The sequence below is a fragment of the Cydia strobilella genome, chromosome 14, assembly GCF_947568885.1.
Source record: "Cydia strobilella chromosome 14, ilCydStro3.1, whole genome shotgun sequence".
Classification (NCBI taxonomy): domain Eukaryota; kingdom Metazoa; phylum Arthropoda; class Insecta; order Lepidoptera; family Tortricidae; genus Cydia; species Cydia strobilella.
The window spans coordinates 4,055,313-4,066,822 of record NC_086054.1 but is presented as its reverse complement, the minus strand read 5'-3'; positions in this window follow the sequence as shown (position 1 = coordinate 4,066,822).

Genomic DNA, 11,510 nt, shown 5'->3' with positions numbered 1-11,510 from the left:
CGGCAAGTGCTCGTTGACAACTCTAACATCTGCAACGCCCGCGGGAGCGACAGCCGCACAACGCCCGCGGCGGCTGTTGATGCCGGTGCTTGAATTTCGTTACAGCGACTTATGCCGGCCATTTCTGCGTACTGGACCATATGCTTCTTTTTAAGATGGTTCATCAAATTAGTTGTACTGCTTCCGGCATTTTTGTACTGAGATGAACACAAGTTACAAATAAATTTAGCCCCATCGTCACTTTTTTTTAAAAACTCCCACACTACACTTTTTCTATTACCGGGTGGCATTTTAAAGGATACAAAACTCAAAATAAAACTTGATATACACACAATGAAAAGTTGAAAACGCAATGAGAAAGCGCGCGAAACTCAACTAGTGTCAAAGAAAAACCATAGATAACCTAGAGAGATCCCAGTGATTCCATTCCCCATTCGCCGGTCATCAAGAGTTTGTTTATAAACAATATTTTTTCGTCTAACTCAAGGACATCGCCAGACCTAACAAGGTCAAGGACATAGTCTAAGAAACGATAACTAATTTTTACGTACCTTCACCTCTTAATTGATTCAATCTAAGATTACGTATGTTATGTGTAGTAAGTATGTTAGATAACGTGTGGACTGAGAAATTGTAGCTCCATGTGGTTAATATATAGATAGAGATTCTTATTTGTGTCTCAAAAAGTATATATTGAAATTAAAATATGTGTGCAATGGTGATCCGCGGAGAAAAGTTTACATGTCATTTTTGTTCATTTTGATGAATTCTTCATTATTTTTCCCCGTAATAAGAAACGAATCAAAATAGAAACGATAAAAAGGAAATTCTTCATTTTGGGCCATATTTTATTTCGTTTTTAAAATGTTTCTTGTTATTGATGCATTTCTTATTCCTAGAAAATATTTTTTTGTTTATGCCATAGTAAAGAAAGTGTCCAAACAAACAAAATCTTTTCACCAATGTAAACCATTGCAGTGATATTTAAATGTTTTTTTTTTTCGATGTATTCATTTATTTGCATAAAAACGTATAATAATGCATAACGGATGAGATGAGAGAATCGCCTTACTCGGACTCTCCGACTATAGTCAAGTATTTTCAAAATTCGTGTACCTATCCTATCGCCATCACTATCACTCCCATTAGTAGGACTTAGGAGCGAGAGCGACGGGGCGACGACGACAGATAGTACGCTATTAATTCACAAAAAAATTCTCTCGTCTGTGAGCAACTAGCCAGTGTTGTTTGACACCTCGTTTCATAATATGTATATGATCAGAGGAGTCACTTAACGCTGGCCAGTTGTAAGTGTAAGGCAAGTAGGTAAGTTTTCATTTGTGAATTGATTCGATCCGAATCGCATCTAGCGGGCCCGGCTCGGCGAGAAGGCGATTCGAACGGCATCGCCGACTCACCGGATCGGATAACAAATGTTCGTTGTTCGCGCGTGGAAATCGCTACGTCGAGTTGATTCGAATTGCACGGAGACTTGATTCGAATTGACTCGCCTGTAATGTGATTCGAATCATTCGAATCAGACAACTCGACTCGCCTATCGCTAGACGAGACGCGCTATTGCGGCATTATATTTCACGTTGTACCTAATGACTGTATGCCATATAAATGTATTGTAGGTCGGGAATTTCTTGACACTGTGACTATGGCTATGTGCAGAGGTTCCGTAAAGTTCTTGCCATTAGAGGATGAGGGGTGGCTGGCGCATGTGGATTGTGTGTGTGAGGTATTCACTGTTTCAGATCACGTACGCGATGGTACGGTTAAGGAAGAGGTCGAGCGTCTGGTCGAACGTCGAATACAAACCGGTGCAGACTAGGGAGGCGCCGATCGAACTGAAGATCATTCTTAAAGATGACATTCCAGTGGCGCAGCGTCCCAGAAGGCTCTCCATGGCGGAGCAGGGCATTGTGGAAGAACAGGTTAACGAGTGGATGCAAAAAGGAATTATTCAGGTGCGTTATTCCGAATATAGTAGCCCGCTAGTCCTTGTCAAGAAGAAAGATGGTTCAACCAGAATATGTGTTGATTATAGATTGCTGAATAAGAAGATGGTTAAAGATGAATTCCCCTGCCACTGATTGAGGACTTAATTGACAAGTTGAGAGATGCTAAGGTGTTCAGTGTGTTAGATCTTAAAAATGGGTCGTTCCATTTGAAAATTAGTAAGGAGTCTGTGCCTTATACTTCATTTGTGGCCCACCACGGCCAATGGGAGTTCCTGAGATCCCCTTTTGGGTTATCAGTCAGTCTGAAGTATTTCATGAGGTTCATTACCACTATATTTAAAGAGTTGATGCAAGAAGGTGTTATGATGGTATTCATAGATGACATTATAATTCCAGCCCAGACGGAGCAAGATGCACTGATTAGGCTGCGACGGGTGTTGGAGGTTGCTGCGGAGTATGGACTTGAAATTAACTGGAAGAAGGCCAAGCTGTTATGCCGAGATTGCCGAGAGATTGAGTACCTAGGCCATCTGGTTAAAGAAGGTCAAATACAGCCAAGTCCAGAGAAGGTTGAAGCAGTAGCGCGATACCCCGAGCCTATGAATGTCAAGCAGTTTCAAAGCTTTGTTGGATTAACCTCATATTTCAGAAAGTATATAAGGGACTATGCACAGATAGCGAGACCCTTAACAGATTTGATGAAAAAAGATGCAAAGTTTATTTTTGGTCCTGAGCAGCAAGAAGCATTCAATATTTTAAAACATAGTTGATGAGTGAGCCAGTTCTCAAGATTTTCAACCCGAAGCTTCATACCGAACTTCACACAGATGCATGAAGCCAGGCGCTGGCAGGTATACTTTTACAGACCAATGAAGATGGAGAACTGCACCCTGTATACTATAGAAGTAGACGCACAAGTGAAGCAGAGAGTCGATATTCTAGCTATGAACTCGAAGCTCTAGCGATAGTGGAAAGTGTGAGGAAGTTCCACCACTATCTATTCGGTATACATTTTAAGATTGTGACAGATTGTCAAGCTTTTGAGCTTACTTTGACACGGAAAGTGGCAAGATGGGTGTTACTACTGGACCAATATGACTATGAGATAGAGCATCGTGTCGTGACGTCTATATCTATGCAAGGCTGGCAACTAGAGTAATCTTCTCTATTACCCTAATATCAAACCGTGCCTGAGTTCTAACAAGACATAACGACAAGATACATCTGAAAATATACCACATAATACTAAAGAGTGAGAGATGAAGTGATTTCTAGATTTATATTCTGATCTAGATTTTAATACAATTTACATTCTATTCTAGTTTCTATTCTGATTGTTTGGCGGAGATTCTTTCTCCGCCGCGGGCCTCCACAACTCCCCTTATAGCCCGACCCTGTCCACTCACAACCATTTGACTTATTCTTGGCTGTTTCTGTTCTAATTCTCATTCTTCATTCTTGGATATCCCTTCATCTCTCTAGTACAAATAATGATGATACTATATTTCTAACACTCACCATTTAAAACCCGCAGGTCTTCTTTCTTTCTTCACAACTTACTTCCCGCCCACGCGAACATTGTTCCGTTGGGAAAAAAGTCTTCTACCTCCTACTGTCAAAGATTTGTTAAACCTTTTAATATTCTGTCAGTGCTGCCAGTATAACAATTAAAACTGTTTAAGGCATACACTTACCTGCTATTTTGTTGAGGTTCACGTTCGAAGCGACACATCGAGCTGGTGCCAAGATGCCGCATGCAGATGCGCTTAGCAGGAATACATATGTGGCCACAGTAGTAAGCCTACATGAGAAGATTGGTCAAGCTCAGGAAAGAGATGAAGAGCTCAATGCCATTAAACAGCTGATTTTGAAAGATGGACATTACAATGACTTTTATTTAGAAAATGACATTCTATACAAAGGAGACCAACGGCAACTGGTGGTGCCTAAGGTAATGGAGAAAGAAGTAATCAAGAAGGTGCATAGTAATGGTCATTTTGCTATGAGAAAGATGAAGGAAGCTATAAGCAAAGATTACTACATAAGAAACATGGATAGAAAAATAGAAGAGGTAGTTACAGGCTGCATACCATGCTTATTAGCAACAAGGAAAGAAGGGAAGCAAGAAGGATTTCTGAATCCTATTGCTAAAGAAGGTACTCCACTGCATACTTTGCACCTGGACCACATAGGACCGTTGACAGAATCGAAGAAGCTCTACAATCAAATACTTACAGTCGTGGATGCATTCACTAAGTTCGTGTGGCTCTACCCGACGAAGTCAACATCTAGCGCAGAAGTAATTAGTAAGTTGCAGCTACAGCAGCAGACGTTTGGTAACCCCACACGTATAATCACAGATAGAGGTACGGCGTTTACTAGTGGAGCATTCCAGAAGTACTGTGGAGATGAAGGAATCTAGCACGTGACGATTACTACTGGCCTAGCAAGGGCGAATGGTCAAGTCGAACGTACTCACCGCATTATGATCCCAATGGCTAACGAAGCTATGCATAGAGGACCAGGCTACTTGGTACAAGCATGTCGGGCAAGTACAGAGAGCTATAAACAGTACTTACCAAAGAAGTATAGATACCTCGTCATTCCAGCGGTTGACTGGCACTAAGATGAAGTGCAAGGAGGATGTAGAGATATTGAACCTACTACATCAGGAAACCATATCCCAGTTTGATGAAGAAAGATAAATTCTAAGACAGAAAGCACAGGAACAGATTCAGAAAATTCAAGAAGAAAATAAGAAAACTTTTAATAAAAAGAGGAAACAGAGCTCCAAGTACGAGGTAGGCAATGTTGTCGCGATAAAGAGGACCCAGTTCGGGCCGGGCCTTAAGCTCAAGCCAAAGTTCCTCGGACCGTATAAGGTAACCAAGGTGAAGCGCAATGACCGATATGATGGGGAGAAGCTGTAAGACAGCCACGTCTGCAGACTTCATGAAAAGATGGCCTGAGGAGGACTGCGAGTGATACAGGTAGTCTAGCCCTTTTTCTCTTGTTCCTCGATTGGCAAATGTTATTTTTAGTATAAAAGACGGACCTTCTGCATATAGACTTGATCTCATGTAAGAAATTCTTGGTTCCTAAATGTTAAGTTAAGATGCATATTTTGCTATGTTAACTTTGTTTAAAGGCAGCTAAAATGTTCAAAAGTTGTAAAATGTTTCTATGTTACTTATGCTGTCAGCTGTTATCAATATGTTTAAAATGTACCATGAGAGTTAAAAATATTAACAGTGTTTTCTAGATTTCCTATATTTCAGTAAATGTTTAATGTGCCATATTAAGATGCTCAAGTTCCTTAGATGTGTAATTTACAGCAGATGTGCTTAAATTAATTGTAACTTTTTATATGAGAGCATGGTACAAAGCAGATGTAAAATAAAGTTAAGATACTTACCATGTACTATATATTATGATGTTGAATGAATGATGCGTAAATGAATGAACGTGTGAAGTATATCTGAGGGCAGATAATGATGCGCAGGACAGCCGAGAATGTAGGAATGGAACGTAAGAGGATAGCGTGAAACGGAACGTAAGGGAGAGAGAAGGATGACAAGAGGTGCGAAAGGGACGGGGAGAACGATTTGAATGGTGAGCGAGCGAACGTGCCTAGTGTTAAATATTCTTTAAAATTAGTATTTCTCATTTAAATAAAACAAGTCAAGTGTTACTTTGGTTTTTATTAAGAGGCCTAAAATAATCCCACACAAATATAATAGAATACTAATCTCTGTTAAGCGGAAAATTAAGGTTACAAGGTGTTTAAATGGAATAGAAAGTTAGGCCAAATTTATGGGCAGCCATATTGTAACGGTACTTTACCGTCACACCGTAGCGTTTTATAAGCGATAACTCGGCAAATAATATACAATGCATAACTCTAAGCATGAGATAAAACATAATTAACACTATTTAATGCGCATTTAGCATTATAAGCAAGAACATTCTTAAATTTAATAACGTTTCAACACTTACCCTTTATATACTTGTGGTGCAAGATGGAACGTTAAACGTATTGTTCTATATATTTAAAAACATTTTAGAATGAATTATATTGAAACTGAGTAAGTATATGATTACTCGAGCGAGAGAAAGAACACTGGACCCGTCCGGCGCGTGTGAAGTCACGGCGCAAGGCGCGTGAACGCAGCCGGCGCAGTCCGTTCCTCTTGACGATCGGGGCAGTGGGTGGGGAGCGCTCAGCCGCGGCTATATATGCATGCTCTCGAGACAAAACTGCTAACGTCTTTGTTTCGCAGAGAGTACAGTCGCCCGCATTATGTATTGAAATACATTATTTTAACGCTAATTTAATATTAACCTAATCCTAATCGATAATAGTAACGTGCATCGTTACAACATCCAACGAGGTATGTAAACTTAAATATTTTCGACCGGTTACCATCATCAATCTCTCGGATCTATAGAAAATATGCATAAACATCTTGCTGCATTTTTACGAATTTATTGTGACGAACGTTCAGATACGTGGAGTCACTGGCTACCGTTTTGGTGTTTTGCCTATAACACAACGGTTCATAGTTCTACAAAATATACACCATTCGAACTCGTTTTCGGAAAAGAATGTCGTGTATCTTATCGATTTTATCGCATATAACATCTAGTATGTAGTCGGAAAATTGTTCCGTAGTTACATGAGTACCACTGCTTGAGGTTGACTGACTCGATTAATTTTACATAGCTGAAATAGATTTCTTTCGCTTCTTTTATTTTGGCACCCCGATTTTTTTGCAAACGACGTTCGGTTCGGGTTTACGTAAATCTATTAGTAGTTTTTCTAACTTGTCTAACACATTATTAAGTTCTATTTTCATATTATATGACTAAATTAATATGTATAGTCATAGAGTAACTTATACTAGAGCGGTACTGTCTTAGTAAATTTTGTAACCCCAGTAGATTCACTGCCATCTGTCGACACACTTTAAAACTAAAAATAAATATTAATAAAAATACGATAAAATGTATTTAAATATGGATAAATGATTTTTTTATTTGCATTAATTATTTTTATATGATTTTGACCCATGTTCTTTCACTGGTATGCGTTAAAATTATAAATAACAAACGAAACAGTCAACGCCCTCTATACGAGTGTAGGCCAAAACTAGTGGCGCCATCTGATCGAGAATCAAATTTTCGTGATTTTCGAGGCACGTTTTTTCCTTAGACTGTATCCATCGATTACGGAGTTATATCTATCTTTGGTATAGTTAAGAACCGTTTCCGCATTCCGCACAGATAAAAATACACTTTTGTTAATCATACCCATTTAAAATTCACTCCACTCACATTCCTTCTTCTCCAACTTCTCCTGGGCCAGCGCCAACCTCTCGCGCCTGCCTGCGTCCCAAAAGCCGCCCTCGAATGCGTCGCACTATATCACCTTGTATTTCCCGTCGTATCCATTTATGGTACAGTGGGGTTGTTTTCGTGGAGGAACAAAACTTTTACTATAAGGCGGTTTAATTCCACTGAACTGTACACTCAATGTAGTTATTTATTAATTACACGTGACATCTGTCACGTTTATTCGCGTAAAGTATTTACCTAGAATAATTCTGGCTCAGTTTTCGTTATATAGTTAGAAAGTCGTTTTAGGTGTGAAGTTAGGCATGTATCGAAAACTAACGTAAAAACGTTTGTGACTCATGGTACCATGGTAGTAGAGGCACTGTACAGTTACTCCATACATTTTCTTTAACATTCTCACTATCGACTGTCATTTACGGCACTCATGGTAGAGGTACTGTATCGTAAATACAGAAAACTTAGTGCAGGCTCAAATTACCTACAGTTAATTGGAAGCATCTCTGAAAAGACTTAGCGGCGACCTGATGGAGTATTTTAGGCTAGCTTCGAATCCCGCGTCTGATGAAATCTGTTTAATGAGTGGACTACAACTTCAAGCCAAGGAGACTTTAGCTGAGCTTAAGGTGAACATCTAGCTTACAACTTGTCGCGGTAGGAGTGAATAAGCTGTTCCGCGCGTTGTCTTGAGCTGCCAAAGTCGAGAATAGATTTTTATCAGCGTTGGTACAAGCCAGACATCTTTCAATCTTATGTTTTCCTTCTTGTTGCCTACGATTGATTGCACCAAGACAATGCCTTTCCCAACTGCAGGATTCATTGTTCCGTCTGCCGTCTTCACAGATTGGTCATCAGAATCAAATGGCTCGAACTCTTGAAATATGTCTCTTCTAATGGTTATGTGCATCGTTGCTCCATTGTCAATATACCAATTCCCTCTATCTTGGTCTGCTGCCTTTGAACAGGCATTGACTGCCATTAGCGTCATGCTTTATACTTGCTTAGACGATGAGGCTGGTGCTGAGCTGCTTTGCTTTGGTGATTTTCCATTCTTTATCCATTTTTTGCAGTTCCTCTCTTCTCTATGTCCCATTTGTGAACAACTGGCATTTGAGCTTCACATCTTTCTTCTTTTTCGACTCTTGGGCTTGTTGAATTACTAGCGTCTCTTGACTAGTAGTCCCTTCTTTGTTCTCCAGAGCTTTCTCATATGAGCACAGTTGAGTTGTCAAGTTCTCGATAGTTCTATCGGTATTCTTCAGAAGTAACTCTTGGGTTTATACACTGAGGTAGATTGTATTTATTAATAAAATAATAAATAAGAAATGCGATTAGCGTTTTTACATGACAGTTTATTTTTTCAGAGTAAAACCAAAAAGTAAACATAGAGTAAGAGTAAATTCTTGCCAGTACAAAATAATAACTTAACACTCCTCCTCGATTATAAATGTGGCAAGAGTTAAAACATTTATAATCGTACATATTTTTTAAACTAACAACTCTTACATTAATAAATGTTAAGTAGGGCTCTATTGTGAGCAAATAACTCTGCTGAGCTGACAGTACTTTTGTCAACATATCAGCAGAATTATTGTATGAGTCTCCATGATACAATGTTATGGTTTTGTTCTTCACTAAGTCTGACGAAATGAAATTTAATATCTATGTGCTTTGCACGTTTGCTATTTTCATAGCTATTTGACATGGCGATGGCTCCCATGTTGTCTACGTAAATGGTGGGGGTTAAGCACTTACCGAAGTCCTTCGCTAGTCCTTTTATATTTATTACCTCAGTGCATGTGGTGGCCAGCGCAACGTACTCTGCCTCTGCCGTTGACAAGGAGACACAGTGCTGTTTTCTCGAGTCCCATCCGATAACATTGCCATTGTACATGATTACACTTCCACTTGTGCTTTTCCTACCATTTTTCTGGCCTGCCCAGTCTGCATCTGAGTATGCTTCTATATTATTATTATTCTTTGTATAAGTCAGCCCGAAATCTTTTAGGTATCTTAGGATTCTCTTAGCTTGTTTCCAACATTGTATGTCTGGTTTATCCAGAAATTGGCTTAAATATGACACAGCATAACTGATGTCTGGTCTAGTTACTGTTGCCAAAAACATAAGGCTTCCTATTATCTCCCTGTAGGGGACGTCTATCACATTATTGACATCTTTGGTCGTTCTAATTTGGGAATCTTTTTCTATCGGTGTTTTAACTCCATTACATTCTGTCATTTTAAATTTATCAAGCAATTTTTTCACTTCTTTGCTTTAGGCAATCTTCATTCCTTCATCTGATCTACTTATTTCTATTCCAAGAAATTTATTCATAGGGCCTAAATCTTTAGCCTGGAATTCTTTAAAAAATTCAATCTTTACTCTCTTTATCTCTTCCTCTTCTCCTGTTATTAATATGTCGTCAACAAATACTAACATCAAAACTTTGTTATTGTAGTACAAGCAAAAATCATGTTGAGACCGTTTTAGTCCTATATCACATATGATAAAGTTGTTCAGTCTTTCGTTCCAGCATTTTGGGCTTTCTTTTAATCCATATAGACTGTAACGTTGTAAACGTCCATACAGTAACCAGCTGGATTTGAACGCAAAGAATCTTTCGTCAAGAGTCTCTAATATCTTGCATATTAGTAACAGATCTGGGAGTTGGCCTGTTCCATCTACACTCGGGTGCAAAGAAACCGGACCACCCCAGCTTTTTTAACATTTTTTCAATTTCTGTAGAAACTGTAAGCGTTACTGTGACATATTACCCTAATCCTAATGAAAGGTTGGCTTTTCCTCTATAAATTGATGTGCTTTTCACAAGTTTGCTGCCAATACTTTCAGACTTTCAGGGCTAAGAACGTTGCCGCCCTAAAAATGCGTACTGGAGTATAACTTATGCATAATGGGTTGGGCTGGGCAAAAGTGATTCTAAGGAAATTAAGGAAAAATTAAAACAATTTTCAGCATTTTAATACCGTGTATTGCCTCCTCTGGGATTTCTGGCCCGGATTCTTCTTTTCAGCTCGTTCCAAATGTGCTCGATCGGATTTAGGTCAGGACTTCGGGCTGTCCACTCCATGACATGCTGCATTGAGAGAACCGCTCCCCAGGCCTTCGGTAGACTCGAGCCCGTCTGTCATTGCCAAACAAAGTTATCCTGCACTCGTCGGTGAAAGTACGGGACTCCATTGCTGAAGGGTCCATTCTTCATGTTCGCGAGCGAAGACGCGTCGTGCTCCACGGTGTATAGGGGTGAGTTTTGGGCCATTTGCAGCTCTGTGGGCTGTAAACTCCTTCTCTTTGAGTCGTCTTCTAACTGTCCATCGACTGATAGACACATTCCTGGTCTCTAGGAGCTTCTACTGAAGCTGAACAGCATTCAGTCGACGATTTCGTAGCGAGGTAACAACAATGAAACGGTCACCTCTCTCAGAAGTAATGCAAGTTCTGCCAGTTCCGGGTCTTCTGGAGAACGTCTGATCGTTGCGGAACCTCAGTTTTTCCAGGTTCAGTCGATGAGAGTTGTATCCAGGGAGACGTATCAATCACGAATGATGCATAAACAATGCATAAATGCATAAATAATGACTGGTTTTATACCTAATGATAAGTGGTCAATTAGTGCATGCGTTAATGAGGCAGTTGGAGGGGGGTGACTTCCAGGCCCATATTTTGCACAATATCCATCCCCACCCCTGAATATTGACGTCATTTGATAGGGCAGAAAATTAAAACTACCACGTGGTATTTAAATTATCATGATCGAGCTTTTAGTTATTACAGAAATTGAAAAAATGTTAAAAATGCTGGGGTGGTCCGATTTCGTTGCACCCACGAGTGTACTTTAGAAATCTCAACATTTAAATTGTTTCATATATTCTTCAGTTTCGACATGTGTGAGGAAACGTCAACGGATTGGTTTCGTTTTTCGTTTAAAAATAAAAAATTCCATGCATAAATGGTACGACCTTCCTGTCCTCCGTCTGACCATCGAATAAGCGATGTAACTCCTGCCAGACTTCATACGCTGTCTCAAATCGCATTATCTTCTGCAATTTGCGGCGTCCGAATGAGGAGAGCGGCACAATTTGCCTTGGTGTACCTTGCCAATGCCGCACTGTTCCTTGCAACCGCTGCTGCGTCACCCGCTCCGTCTGCAAGAGCTTCTGGTTTTTTCAGTT